The 14,236-nt window shown below is 42.3% G+C and overlaps 1 protein-coding gene across 3 annotated transcripts in view; it reads left to right on the top strand.

Moving 5' to 3' along the window:
- BCKDHB (branched chain keto acid dehydrogenase E1 subunit beta) overlaps nt 1–14,236 on the top strand; it is a 221,517-nt gene that overhangs the window by 21,830 nt on the left and 185,451 nt on the right. The gene's annotated exons all lie outside the window — the stretch shown is intronic.

Genomic DNA, 14,236 nt, shown 5'->3' with positions numbered 1-14,236 from the left:
GAGAGAGAGAGAATGAATGAGTAATAGAGAGATTTACACACAATTGTGGGGACTGGCAAGCATGAAATCTGTAGGGCAAGTCAACAAGCTGGAAACCCAGGCATAGTTTCTATATTGCAGTTTCCAGGCAAAATTTCTTCTTCTGTGGGAAATCACAGTCTTTTCTCCTAAGGCCTTCAAGTGATTGGATGAGGTCCAGCCACATTATGAAGGGTAATCCTCTTTACTTAAAGTCTGACTTAAATGTTAATCACATCTAAAAAATACCTTCACAGCAATATATAGACTGGCATTTGATCAAACAACTGGGCACCATTGCCTAACCAAGTGGATACATAAAATGAACCATTACATTACCTTTCATCCCAGCTGATGGGTGTCTTTTGTTAGCATGAGATTGATTTCTGCCTCTGCTTTCATTCATTTCATTTGACTCAGACTCTCAGAATGCATTGTGGCCCATCCCAGCCTTCCCACTCCTGACTTTTTAAGTGAGGAATGTTTCACCTGCACCTACTGTGAGGGATGCCTTTGACCGTTTATTTCCTCTCTCGGTTTTATCTAATCTGGCAAAGCAGTTAAGATGGGGTGGGAGAGTTGACATCTGTCTTTCTTCTTACCATTGACAATGCCCTGTAAGGCTCCTGTGTGCTAGCAGAGTAAAGGGTGAGGGTCTCTAAGATATTTTTTTTCTAATTGTTGTTTCTTCTTATTCCATTCTTCTCTGAATTCAAGAAACCATAGCTTATTCCATATCACTTACCAGTTGTTCTCCTCTCTTCTCTTTAATAGCAGGCTGACTTTCTGGGTCCTGTCCCTCTGCTTTTGCCTAGTTGTCTATTTCTAACAGCTGTTTAGAGTTTGACATGGTTGGCCAGTCTCAACTATCTCAAACTATTTCAGTTAGTTCCAGCTAATTTAGACACCTATAAACTTTAGATCTTAAAAAAAAGTAAAAGCCTTTATACATTTGATTTAAAGAAGCAATACATATGCATTGAAGACAATTTGGGAAATATAGAAAAGTATAAAGAAGATGGAAAAAATTGTCCATACTTCCAGAGACAACCTCGAGAAAACCACTGTACATAGCTTAGTTTGTACACTTCTAGACTGTATTTAAATATATTTGCATGTATTAACTAATATTTAAAACACCGAATTACACTTTTTTTTTCTTAGGATCTTCATCTCTGCTTACATTGCCCGTCTGTTCTTGTATGCTGTCTGTTTTATCTTTTAGAGCCTTTAGCATATTAAATTAACCATAGTTATTTTAAATTCTGGTCTGATAATTCTAATATCCCTACAGTGTCTAGTTCTGATGCTTGCTCTGTCTCTTCTAATTGTTTCTTTTTTGCCTTCTGTGATGCCTCATAATTTTTCTTGATATAGAGCAAGGCGATTTACTGGGTAAAAGGAACTATTGTAAGTAGGCCTTTAAGGACGTGGTGAAGAAATGGGGCAGGGAGGGGAAGCATTCTATAGTCCAGCAGTCACCAACCTTTCAGACCTTACATATCATCAGTGGTCCGCGGACCACCGGTTGGCGACCACTGCTATAGTCTTATGAGTAGGTCCTCACTCTTTTGGTGAACCTGTGCCTGTGAACTATAAACTTTACAAGTGTTTCTTAATTTTTTCCCCCTCGCAGGTGAGACAGGATGGCTAGAGTGGGTTAGAGTTGGTTATTTTCCTTCCCCCAGGTCAGTTAGCTCTGATAATCCAGCAGCCGAGGCTCTGGTTAACTAGTTTCACCTGAAGGCAGACCTTCTTAAGAAGGTAGTGCTTTGGCCCTGGCTGGGTGGCTTAGTTGGTTGAAGTGTCATCCCATACACCAAAAGGTTTCCCGTTCGAGCCCTGGTCAGGGCACATATGGGAGGCAACTGATCGATGTTTCTCTCTTCCTTCTCCCTCTAAAAATCAATAAAAACATATCCTCCTTTAATGAGGTTAAAAAAAAAAAAGGGGGGGTGCTCTAGTGCAGTGGTTTTCAACCTTCTGGCCCTTTAAATACAGTTCCTCATGTTGTGACCCAACCATAAAATTATTTTCGTTGCTACTTCATAACTGTAATGTTGGTACTATTATGAATTGTAATGTAAATATCTGACATGCAGGATGGTCTTAGGCGACCCCTGTGAAAGGGTCGTTTGATTGCCAAAGGTGTCGCGACCCACAGGTTCAGAACCGCTGTAGTCTAGTGTGTTTCAAAATTGTTCCTTGTCTGCTTCCAGCAGGGGATTTTTTCTCCAGTATTTACTGTGGGAACCTAGTCCAGCTCCTGGAGGTAATCCTCGCAGTGGGGCCTCCCCATTGACAGAGTCTCTTGGCGTTTTTAACTCTCAGACTTGTCCACACTGAGCCTCCAACAATTTGGCAGTTACAGTTCAGGTTTTCCTACTCGGGCACTGGTTCCTGTGGTGGTTTCAGCTCCTGGGTCTCTGCTCCTGTAAGTTGAGATTCCCTGTATTCAAGTGTCTGTCACTCTCATCTTGGGGGCAGTGGCCTGCTCTGTGTCCTCCCTTCTCTTATGGGTCTAAGAAGATTTTTCAGTCTATTTACCTTCTTGTTAGGACAAAGTGTCAACTTCTGAGCTGCTTGCATGTGGAACTGAGAACCAGAAGTTGAAAAACATTTTTGTAACTTCTGGTGACCCTGTGAACGAGTGAGGCCCACAATGTCCAGTCCTCAGCAGCCCTGCTCAGTTCTTATAGACGACTCATGCCCATGGCTTCCTATTTGTCTTTTTTCTGTTACCTCTTATTTTTCTCAGAATTATTGTCTTGTCTGTATCTGTGTAGTTATATTGCTGAGCAATTTCTAGCCTTCACTGTTCCATCTTCCCTGAGTCCGTGTGTGGTAGCCTGTCATATGCTTGTTCAAGCTGATAAGTCTTCTCATGGCTCTCTGCCCAGGTTTTCATCCTTGCGGCTCCTCTTCTTACTGTATCCATTCTGACCGGGGCATTTCATCTATGCCACCTTCAGGTCATGCACTAGCAACTTCCGAATTTCCATCTCTAGTCTAGACCTCTAGCTTGAGCTTCACTTCAGATCTGTATATTCAATACTTCATGTATCACTGTACATCATCACCTCAGTGTTCCAGTCACTTCCAATTCAGCATTTTCAAACTCATATTTTCAAATTTAGTTGAATTTATTGTCTCCAACCAGCAGGCAGACTCATGCCTCCCAGTACATTTTCTGTGTCAGTGAATCAGGCACCATCTCTTTGGTTACCTAAGCCAGAAACCAGGGAGATCCTAGTCTCTTCCTTTTTTCGCATTCCCTACCTCCAGTCAAGTCCTGCCTACACTATTATCTTCATAGTTTGTCTTGAAAATAGTCTCTTTTTTTTTCCATTCTCACTGCCCTGGAGTCTCACTTTAGATTCTTAATCATTTCTGCTTGGACATTTTCATTTTTCTTAGTAATTACGCTCTAATCCCCTACCTTCTTGCCAGTGTGATCATTCTGAAACATACATTTCTTGGTGGGATATATAAAAGACTTTGTGATCTGCCCCCTATCTACCTACCTGACCGCAGATGCAGTCAATATTACTAATATTCCCTAAGCCCCTGTTTCTTTTCATCTCTCTTCCTTTTCGCATGCCATTTGAGTTCCTCTCTCTCATCTGATTAACTGGTAAATTCTATTTCATGTTGAGATGGGTCCTCTGACCCTCAAGAAGACCAAGACACTATTTAATCACTGCTCAGATTTTACATCTTGCAAGTTATGTTGTAATTGTCTTTCCACCAAATCTGTGCACCAGACAATTTCTTAAAGGCAACAGGTATTTAAATTGTGTATTCCTGGCTCTTAACATAGTGATGGTGAATATTGAGACAGTGGCCTATGGCCTCAAAAAGGGGATTTGTTTATCTTCCTTTAATGATTATTTGTTAGTCTGATTCTCTTTCTTAAAAAATTGGTTAAAAAAAGGGAGAAACTAAGTCCACTGCTTTTAGAGGGCACTGCAGATTTATATTTATATGACAAGGGGCTGAGCTAATGAATGGCTCTCTTAGCTTTATTGTCAACAACTGCTGTGAATTTTCATAACAGCTTTAGGACTATGATTCCAGGTTGATTAATAGGAACGATTAAGTCACAACTACTGTCTCTAATGAGAGGAGGTGAGCTTCAGTGTCGGAAGTGAAGAATAAAGAAAATTAAGAAGAGAAATATGTTATTAAAAATGCTTTCTGCATATTAAAAAGTATCACTTGCCTTTTAAAAATACTCCTCTGCCCTTTTGAGTGGGAATTTTCAGTTATATGGAAACATGTCTGCTTAGTGGTTTTTCCCCAAAGTTAATTAATTAAAATATTATATTGATATATTGAATGCATTGTATGAAATGACATAGCGAAGACAGCATTAAATGACAGCAAAGACAATGTTTTATGAGGGATTGATTAGCTCTCTGGGGAAGGTGGAGTGTGGAGTGGGAACGAATCACAGTCAGTCAGTAGGTGGCAGCCTACACTTTGAAATGAGACTGTCCGTGTTGGCATTTTACCAATGTTCTGGAACTGTGGAGAAGCGTTTTAAATTCCATCAAGAGGGAGAATTTGAAGTATTGGGGGTTACTGACATAATACTGTAAAGCTGAATACTACTTAATATAAAAAGGAATTGTATGAGTAAGGACAATGCTATGAAAGAGGTAGATAGAATTCTATTGTATTCCAGATAATCTAGGTGAGTGTGGGTTTAGTACCAATAAACTGCCTTTCTCCTTCCTTGTCCTTTGATAGAACAAAATAATAGGAGTGCTTTGAAGACTTAAAATTGACTAGTATAACCTCATCAACACATTCCATACCAAATGGCAATTTTAAACTCTTTAGGCAAGGAGATCCCTTGAATAGGAGCAAAAGTTGGAATTTGGAGAATTCTAGGGAAGCATTGAGTAGAAGAGGGCAATTAAAGGTAGTTGATTTTAGGGTGTGTGTGATTTTTATGTTGAGTACCACACATTCTTTCATTTATGTTTGAGACAGATTCCACATGCCATATGCAAAATTTGTCCTTGATAGAGCGTGTGTGTGCTTTAGTCAAATAAGACTTTGATATGTCAGGTTCAGGGTGTGTTTTTATTTTACACACTAGAGGCCCAGTGCACGAAAATTCATGCCCTGCGGGGAGGGGTTGTCCCTTAGCCCTGTCTGCGCCCTCTCACTGTCCAGGAGCCCTCAGGGGATGTACTACTGATAGCCTAAGCCACAGTCTGGCCTTCCTCTGCAGGAGGTGACCGGGCAGGTGGTCAGGGGATGGTGCCTCCCCCATCACCCCGCTGCTGCTGCCCTGCCACAGCCAGCCTCCCTCTGCAGGAGGTGACTAGGCAGGCAGGTGATCAGGTGACTGCACCACCCCCATCGCCCTGCTGCTGGCCTCCCTCTGCAGGAGGCAACCAGGCCAGTAAGGGGAATCCACTGCCCCCATCACCCTGCTGCTGCTGCTGCTGCTGCCACCACTGGCCTCCCTCTGCAGGAGGCGACTGGGCTGCTGATCAAGGGATGGCGCCTACTGGCATGGCCCCACCCCCCCATCACCCCACCTCCCCCATCGCTCCTCTGCTGACTCTGGTCTCTGCTGCCTCCCCTGCTCCCCCTCATTGCCCTCCCCTCCTGTCCACTGGCATGCACCTTGGCTGGCCTGGCGCTGCCTGCTCACCAGCCCCCTACTGACTGGTCTTTCCACCGTTCGGACAATTTGCATATTATGCTTTTATTATTGGACTATTTTATTTGTGGGCGGGGGGGGGGGTGGCGTTCCTCAGCCCGGCCTGTGCCCTCTCGCAGTCTGGGACCCCTCGGGGGATGACCACCTGCTGGCGTAGGCCTGCTCCCCGGGGGATTGGGCCTAAGCTGGCAATCAGACATCCCTCTGGCAGCCCGGCAGCCCTCGGGAGATGTCCACTTGCCAGCAGGGAGCAGACCTAAGCTACAGTCAGACATCCTTAGTGCTGCTGAGGAGGCAGGAGAGGCTCCCACCACCACCGCTGTACTGGCAGCCGTCAGCCTGGCTTGTGGCTGAGCAGAGCTCCCCCCTGTGGGAGCGCACTGCATTGAGTGTCTGCCCCCTGGTGGTCAGTGTGTGTCACAGTGATCAGTCATTCCCGGTCTTTCTGCTGTTAGGGTCAGTTTGCATATTACCCTTTTACTATATAGGATAGAAGCCTGGTGCACGGGCGGGGGCTGGCTGGTTTGCCCTGAAGGCTGTCCCAGATCAGGATGGGGGTCCCGTTTGGGTGCCTGACCAGCCTGGGTGAGGGGCTGATGGCTGTTTGCAGCTGGCCACACTCCCTTTAGGGTGGGGGTCCCCACTGGGGTGCCTGGCCAGTCTGGGTTGAGGGGCTGAGGGCCGTTTTCTGGCTGGCCTGCGACTGAAGCTCCCAGCCTCTCTTTTTTTTCTTTTTCTTTTTTTATTCTGGGATTTATTTACCTTCTATAATTGAAACTTTGTTGCCATCACTGGAGCTGAGAGCCGGCTCTTGCTCGCTTCAGCTCTGAGGCCACAGCCTGCTGAAAGCAAGTATCTGGGGTTTGTTTAGCTTCTATAATTGAAACTTTGTTGCCGTCACTGGAGCTAAGAGCCGGCTCCAGCTCTGTGGCCAGGGCCGGCTGAAAACAGGTATCTGGGGTTTGTTTAGCTTCTATAATTGAAACTTTGTTGCTTTCAGAGCTCAGAGCCGGGCCGCGGCAGGCAGGGAACCTTGGCTTCCTCCATCACTGGAGCAAGCAAGCCTCCTGCTTGCTTCAGCTGCATGGCTGCTGGCCGCCATCTTTGTTGGTGGTTAATTTGCATATCGCCCTGATTAGCCAATGGGAAGCGTAGCTAAGGTACGGTCAGTTACCCTTTTTGTCTTTTATTAGATAGGATTCTGTGCTGATATGAACACAACTGGGTTGTGATTCCTAGGGCTGTATTTTGGTCCACTCATTGAAGGAGACTTAGGTGAGAAAATGAACAGCAAAGGACTTACTGAATTAGTCTCCAGGCCTAAACATCTGACTTTTTATGGGATCTGAGGTGTTTCCATTACTGTATTCATTCCTTTATACCAGCTGCGGGCTCTCAAAGCAACTTGGGAAAATGAATATAACCACTTTTTTAAAAAAAAACATTTTTTTTTATTGAGTTCAGAGAGGAAGAGAGAGGGAGAGAGAGATAGAAACATCAATGATGAGAGAGAATCATTGAATTGCTGGTAGCTTCAAGTGTTTTTTTACTTCCCCAAAGTGAGGCACTTTAAATTGCTCCTAATAGTACAAGGCCCCTTTGTTTTCTAAAAGTACACATGTGGTAGAATTAAAGAACATGTTTAATGTGCCCTTCTTTTTCTCTCTTCTTTTTTATTCAGTTGAAAGAGTTACCCTAGAAAATGGGATAAAAACATTGACATGCACCGCATGAGCTATGTTAGTTTCCCTTGTATATTGCTTTGATGTCCTTTTGTGAATTTTCATTCCAAAAAAAGATTTTAGAATCTACTAAAATTAGAATTGGTATAAGTGGTCACTGTATTTCAATTCCTCTAAACATTGTAGCTTAACAAATAACATTTAAGAAAAAAAAAAGATATTTACTATATTTTGTAGAATATCAGAACGGGAGAGAAATTGAGGATATATCTAGTCCTGTGGATCTCAGCTGGGGGTGATTTTGCCCTCTTGGGGACATCTGGCCATGTCTAGAGACATTTTTGGTTGTCATAACTGGGGCTTGCCAATTGACATCTAGTGGGTACAGGTCAGGACTACTGACCCATGATGCACAGGGCAGCCCTCTCCCATCAAAGAATTATATGACCCAAAATGCCAACAGTGTCCGGGCTGAGAAAACTTGATCTAGTCCCTCTCGATGGGATGTGGAAACTGAAGTTCTGAGAGGTGAAATATTACCAGTTTACCCATTGGGAAGTGGGTGAGCCAGATCCTGAGCTCAAGCTTCCTACAGCACAGTTCTGAGTTTTTTGAACTACATTGGGTTTCCTTCTTATATATAAGTGAACAACTCATTTATATAAAAAATGAGCTATATAAAGAATATATAAAGAATTTTAATAAACAAAGCTCAAGGGTTTTGATTATTCATGGAATGAAAAGAAGCTAGTAACCCATGTTAAAGTTGTAAAAAGTTCTCTTTCTGTGATTCTTTTGTGAACAAGTGTTTTAATTAGTGTATTAAGTTGTTTTGGGGTGGCAGCTGCTGCTTTGACAATATTTTTTCCTTAAATGATTAAACAATGAATGTTAGAGCTGTCCACATGTGATCTCCCTGACATTTTAAGCATCAATGTAATGTCCTCAAGCCAGTTTTTCTCAACCTTATTCGACAATGGCAGGCTTTTAGAATTATTAAATGTGTACACAGGGGCTTAGGAGATAGGCTAGGACTACTGGACTGGGGAAAATGGGACTATAGATCATTATTGTCAGAAAGTATAAAACTGGCTTATCTTTTTAAACATCACAATTAAGAATTAGAAAAATGAAATTATATTTTATTAAGAAAATATAAAGAGAGTGTAAAAGATCTTTTTGTGTTATATTTTCATTGTCAATTGTGACATATATCACATGTCCATTTATTATTAGGTATGATAATGCTAAGTTAGCTTCCAAATCCGGTGCTGAATTATATGAAAATTCTCTTTCAGACTGGTACTTTATTATTATTTTTTTAATTGATATTTAGAAAGAGAGGAAGGGAGAGAGAGAGAGAGAGAGAGAGAGAGAGAGAGAAGAGAGAGAGAGAGAAAGAGAAAGAGAGAGAAAGAAAGAAACAGATGTGAGAACAAAACATCAATTGGCTGCCATCTGCACACTCCCCACGGGGGATTGAGCCTACAACCTGGGCATGTGCCTGACCGAACCAGGGAGATCGAACTAGCCACCTTTGGTGCACGGAAGAACACCCAACCAACTGAGCCACACTGGCCAGGGCCAGAATGGCACTTTTAACAGAGGGAAAAACACGTGTTTTTTCTTCAGTATTTAGTATTTCTTGACTTAGAATGCATTAGACATATTTAGCTGCATTTTGGACAGCTCATTTTATAATTTTTATACATTGAAGCCAGTGATTTCTTTCTTTTTTTTAAAAAATACTTTTTCTGTATTTACAGTTGCTTATTTGATTCAAATATAATTGAGTTAAGAGGCTTTTCTTTTTAGATCCCAGAAATTGTCAGGGCTGAAAGGAGATCAGTATAACAATTTTTATATAGACAATTGAGATTGCTCAGTATCTGAATCCCTGGATTCACCCATCCTATTTTGTTCATCTTGTGGAAACATCACACAGTTTGTTAAATTACAACTAAGGATGCTGTTCCTTCTAGAAGTTACATGCCTGATGTCTGTGGCAGCTTACTGGTAGCTTTATGTTGACATTGTGCTCAGGTATTGAACTGATGTTGTCACTTACCTGAAATCACGTACCTGTCGCAAGAGATTTAAATCTAAATGCATAGGTTATTACAAGCTAGACATTCTGTGCTTTAATTCTAACTTGGAATTCCATTGGGTAACACCTTCAATACAGTTTTAAAGTCACATAATAATTGAATTCACCAGGAAAAATGACTTTTCCAGTCAAATTGGGAGTAGCCAGTAAAAACAGTCCTGCATGGACGACAGCATTCATGCCATTTGCCAGATATTTGTTGAGCAAGACCCATGTAAAGTCTTAGAGCATTGGAGCACAGTGCTTTTGTTTTCTGTCCCTGTTTAGCTTTGATGAGGTTCTCAGTTGCTTTGATTGGCAGAGGGGATGAGGGGTGAGTTAGGTAAAGGTTGGCAAATATCATGTGCTAAGGAATCACTTGGGAAGTTTGTTGGACAAAAAGTTTTCAGTTTCTTAGTGAGCAGCTACACCCAAAGGCAGCTTTAGCAATGAAGTGCGTGTCCTTCTCCAGTGGTACCCTGCCATTCCACCCCCCCCCCCCCCCCCCGAGGTCCTCTGGCCATCAGCCAGAAGTGGTGGCATCTGGCCAACCTTAAATTACTCAAAAGATTCTTTTTCTGTAGTTTTGGCTCCCAGACACTCAAGCATCATCGGTAATAAAGGATTTCTCCTCATCGCAGTCTCTGGGCAGGCTGCTCATTTAACCCTCTTCTTTTTCTCTTCTCGTGTCTGCTAGCTTGGAGTCCAGCACAAACAAAGATACTTATTTCTAAGCCAAAAGGAAACACACAAACACAGTATTACATTCTTAATTAATCAAGATCCTGTTGACGGTGAATTTGAGCATTTCGTTCTTAAAAAGTGGAGGTTCCTCAAAACTCAAAAGGAAACTTTTACATCACTTTAGGAACATGTTAATTCTTAAAGGAAGAAAGAACATATTAAGTGGCATAAACCCATTATATCTATTCAAATCTAAATTAAATAGCGATAGGATAGACATTAAAAAGTTCCACAACATTTTCACAAATTCCTTAGTCCAGTAGGTCACCTGGATCCTTTGCTGAAGAAGGCACCTTTTCTTTTTATTTCTTTTAAAAAAATTTGTTTTTATTGGTTTTAGAGAGAGAGGAAGGCAGAGGGATAGAGAGATAGAAACATCAATGAGAGAGAAGCATCGATTGGCTCTTGCATGCTCCCTACAGGGGACCGAGCCCTCAACCTGGGCATGTACCCTGACGGGAATCAAACCCGTGACCCTATACCAGCTGGGCAAAGGCACCTTTTCTTTTGTTAAGTACAGAGTCTGTGGATTTTATGCCCATGGATCATTTAGCCACTTAGCTTTTAGTTATTCTGTGTGTATATGGTTTTATGTTTATAGCGCTGGTCATAATGTTTAACGCTATATAAAAAGAGAAAAGTTATATATCATGGATTACAATTATTGCATGAATTGTGTTCTCTTAAATGGCTTCATTCACCCAAGAATCTATTGAAAGTGAATCAGGTGGGGAACCAGGATCCATTGTGTGCCTCTAGCCTACCCAGTCTCTCTTGATTTCTCTCAGATACTTGTAAGTGGAATTTGAGCCAGTTAGTCTCCATGAAGTATCTCTCTCATTCAGTTCTTGTCAAATTACCTTTATTTGCTCTCATATCTAATTCATGCTATTATCTTTCTATTTTTTTATTTTCTTATTTTTTAAAAAAATTTATCTTTGTTGTTGAAAGCATGCTATTTCTTCAGGCCTGGGGCAGCTGACCACTCAGCTTTAGCACCCATTTCACCTAAAAATTTCAGTAAAGTGCAATTTCAGTAAAATGTGTTTCCTAGGCTAGGTGATTCTTAGCTGTCAATGTTTATTTTACTCAGGGAGCAATAGGCAAGTTACTGCACTATCTTTCACTGTTTAAATTTTCTTGTATCTGTATAGTGCTGCTGCACTTATTTCCACTCTACCCATTTCTCTCAGAATAATCTCTGTGTTGCCAGGAATTACAAGATCAGAGGAAAGACATTGTTCTTTGTAAGAGTTGTAGATAGGTCCATGATTTTCAAGGGGAGAAGAGTCTAACATATCAGGATTTCCTGCTAAGTTTTATTTTCATAGGTACCTTCTGGTAGTACTTTCTGTTTGGTCTCTATTGGGGTTTTGTTCAACAGCTTGAGCCTTTTCTCCCTAATTTCTGGTGGACTGCTAAAATATTAAGTCCAATAGTTAGCATTTGATGTATTTTCTTCCTTCTGGACCACATGATACTATTTTGCCCTTGTGGGTCTCTTTTGTGGAGTCTTTAACAATTTTTTCCTGTTTCTCCTTGCCTTCACTGTGTATGCATCCTTAAGTGGTATATTGTCTATCCTCTAGAGAACAGGCAAAGAGAGAGAGAGAGAGAGAGAGAGAGAGAGAGAGAGAGAGAGAGAGAGATATCAAGATAAGGATCTATGAACCCTTCCTTTGCTAACTTTGTGGTATCGGGTGCTCAAGATGACTTTAATTTCCATTAATTCCCCCAAACCATCTCATGCATACATAATCCTATATAATAAAACCCTAATATGCCAATCGACCAAACAGCAGAATGACCGGTTGCTATGACGTGCACTGACCACCAGGGAGCAGACGTTCAATGCAGGAGCTGTCCCTGGTGGTCATTGCACTCCCACAGCGGGAGTGCCTCTCAGCCAGAAGCTGGTGAGTGTAGCAGCGGTGGTGGGAGCCTCTCCCACCTCTGTGGCAACGCTAAGGAGCAGCGAGCGGAGTGGTAAGGGGCGAGGGATCCCGGACTGCAAGAGGGATGTCCACCTGCCGGCTTAGTCCCGATCCCCTCAGCCAGCAGGTGGACATCCCCTGATGGTTCCCGGACTGTGAGAGGGTGCAGGCCCAGCTGAGGGAAACCCCCTGCCTAGTACACGAATTTCTAAATCAAAACAATAGGCTTGCTATGAAAATGTAAGATTAAGACAAGCCATCTGACTTTAGTCTCCAACTAGAATGCTTCTCCTAAGCGCCTCCTACATAGATAGATATTCTGGAGTTTCTGCTGCCTGGCAACTCCATCAGTTTCTGTTTGGGTCATTTTTTAGTTTCTGCAGAACTGGAAGGTTGCCACTCAAAATAGTCCCGGGTCCATTTAAGCATGTGATATGACTTGTAGGCCAACTGCTGCAAGTAATGATGCATATGAAGGCAGTGATAGGTTGAAGTGCTCTCAATAGAGAAAGGCTGGCATTGACTGTAACCATTGCCACATTGACCAGTGGACACAAGGAAGTAGGTGATTAATATTAAAGTGTCATCTGACAAGCAGAAAAAGTATCCCTGAATTTGATCTTGGGCTAAGGCACTTCTTTAATATGTCCTGGGATTACTCAGGTTCTTTTTCAGGTTACGGAGACCAACTTACTAGGCGTGGGTGCTTGTGGAGATGCTGTCTGAGGAAGATGCTTTTCAGTTGTGTGTTGAGTTGGGATGAGTTTGAATTGGTCTCCAGACAGTGACACCAGGATTCACTTCATAGCACTGCTTCTCACCCTTGCCTGCATGTTGCAGTACAGATGCTTAGGTCTCTCCTCAGAGGTTCTAAGTTACTGGTCTGGGGCATGGCTAGCTGTTGGAGTTTTAAAAGGTCCCCAGGTGATTCAAATACGCAGCCAAGTTTGAGAACTGCTCTAGAAGTTACTAGAAATTTTAAGATGTGGGCCCTACCTTCAAGGAGATCCCAATACACTTGATAGGCCAAAGTATAGTAATTACATGGTAAGTAAAATAAAAGTGTAAGAATGAAATAACATGAAAACAATGTAAGAAGTGCCCAAAACTTTGCTGCTTTTATTTAGGCCAGAATTTAAATGACAGAGGGTGAACTAAATTGTGTGCTGACAGTTTTGATAGAAAACGACATCTGAGACTTGCGGAAAAAGAAACAATTGAACACTTTTCTCCAAAAACTCTCCACTAAAATGTCCAGGGATCTTCTTTTGTAAAGGTCTAAATCCACAGGGATGGGAGACTGGGACTGGCAACAATATGAACAAAGTGCTGGAAGTTGGAGGGCAAAGGGCTTAGGCTTGGAAAATCAGAACCTGGAAAGGGCGGTGGGGCAGCCAAGAACCAGTCTGGTTTATGTCACAGAATAACCCAAAGGCTCAGGATTTGGCAACATCAAGTACCTCTGGGAATAGCTGTGAAGAGGGTTCGCTTCAGAATAAGGAGAATTGGTTGAAAGTCTTTTTAAGAAGCCCTCAGATCTCCAACTTTTTTTCTATTGTCTGGAATAGTGGTCGGCAAACTGCGGCTCTTTGGCCCCTTGAGTGTGGCCACGAAGTTTCAATCGCACTGTACGTGCGCGCCCGCACTTGGTATTTTGTGGAAGAGCCACACTCAAGGGGCCGCAGTTTGCCAACCACTGGTCTGGAAGAATCCTGAGGTTAATTCTTCATGGAGAGGGCAGATATAGAGGTAAGGGGCGGGGGTGGGAATGGGGGTGGGGATGGCTGGGAAATGTAGTCTTTATTTTGTGTGGATATGTGCTCAGCTAAAACTTTTGGGTTCTGTTACTGTACAAGAGAGAATGAATAATGGGGGATAATTAGCAGTCAGTACTTATGCTTACATATACAGGCATTTGCTACATTAGTATAATAACATTAATGACAATAATAATGGTAATGACAATAGTAGCAGCAAACTCTTGTAGTGCTTTCTACTTGCCCAGCAATCTTCTAGAAACTTTATGTGTATAACCTCACCTAACCCTCATAATCCTGTGACATTGGTTCTGTTATCCCATTTTTCAGATGTA

Source organism: Myotis myotis, unplaced genomic scaffold (assembly GCF_014108235.1).
Source record: "Myotis myotis isolate mMyoMyo1 unplaced genomic scaffold, mMyoMyo1.p scaffold_m19_p_7, whole genome shotgun sequence".
NCBI lineage: Eukaryota > Metazoa > Chordata > Mammalia > Chiroptera > Vespertilionidae > Myotis > Myotis myotis.
Note: the sequence above shows the minus strand (reverse complement) of the source record. Positions and strands in the feature narration are given on the sequence as shown.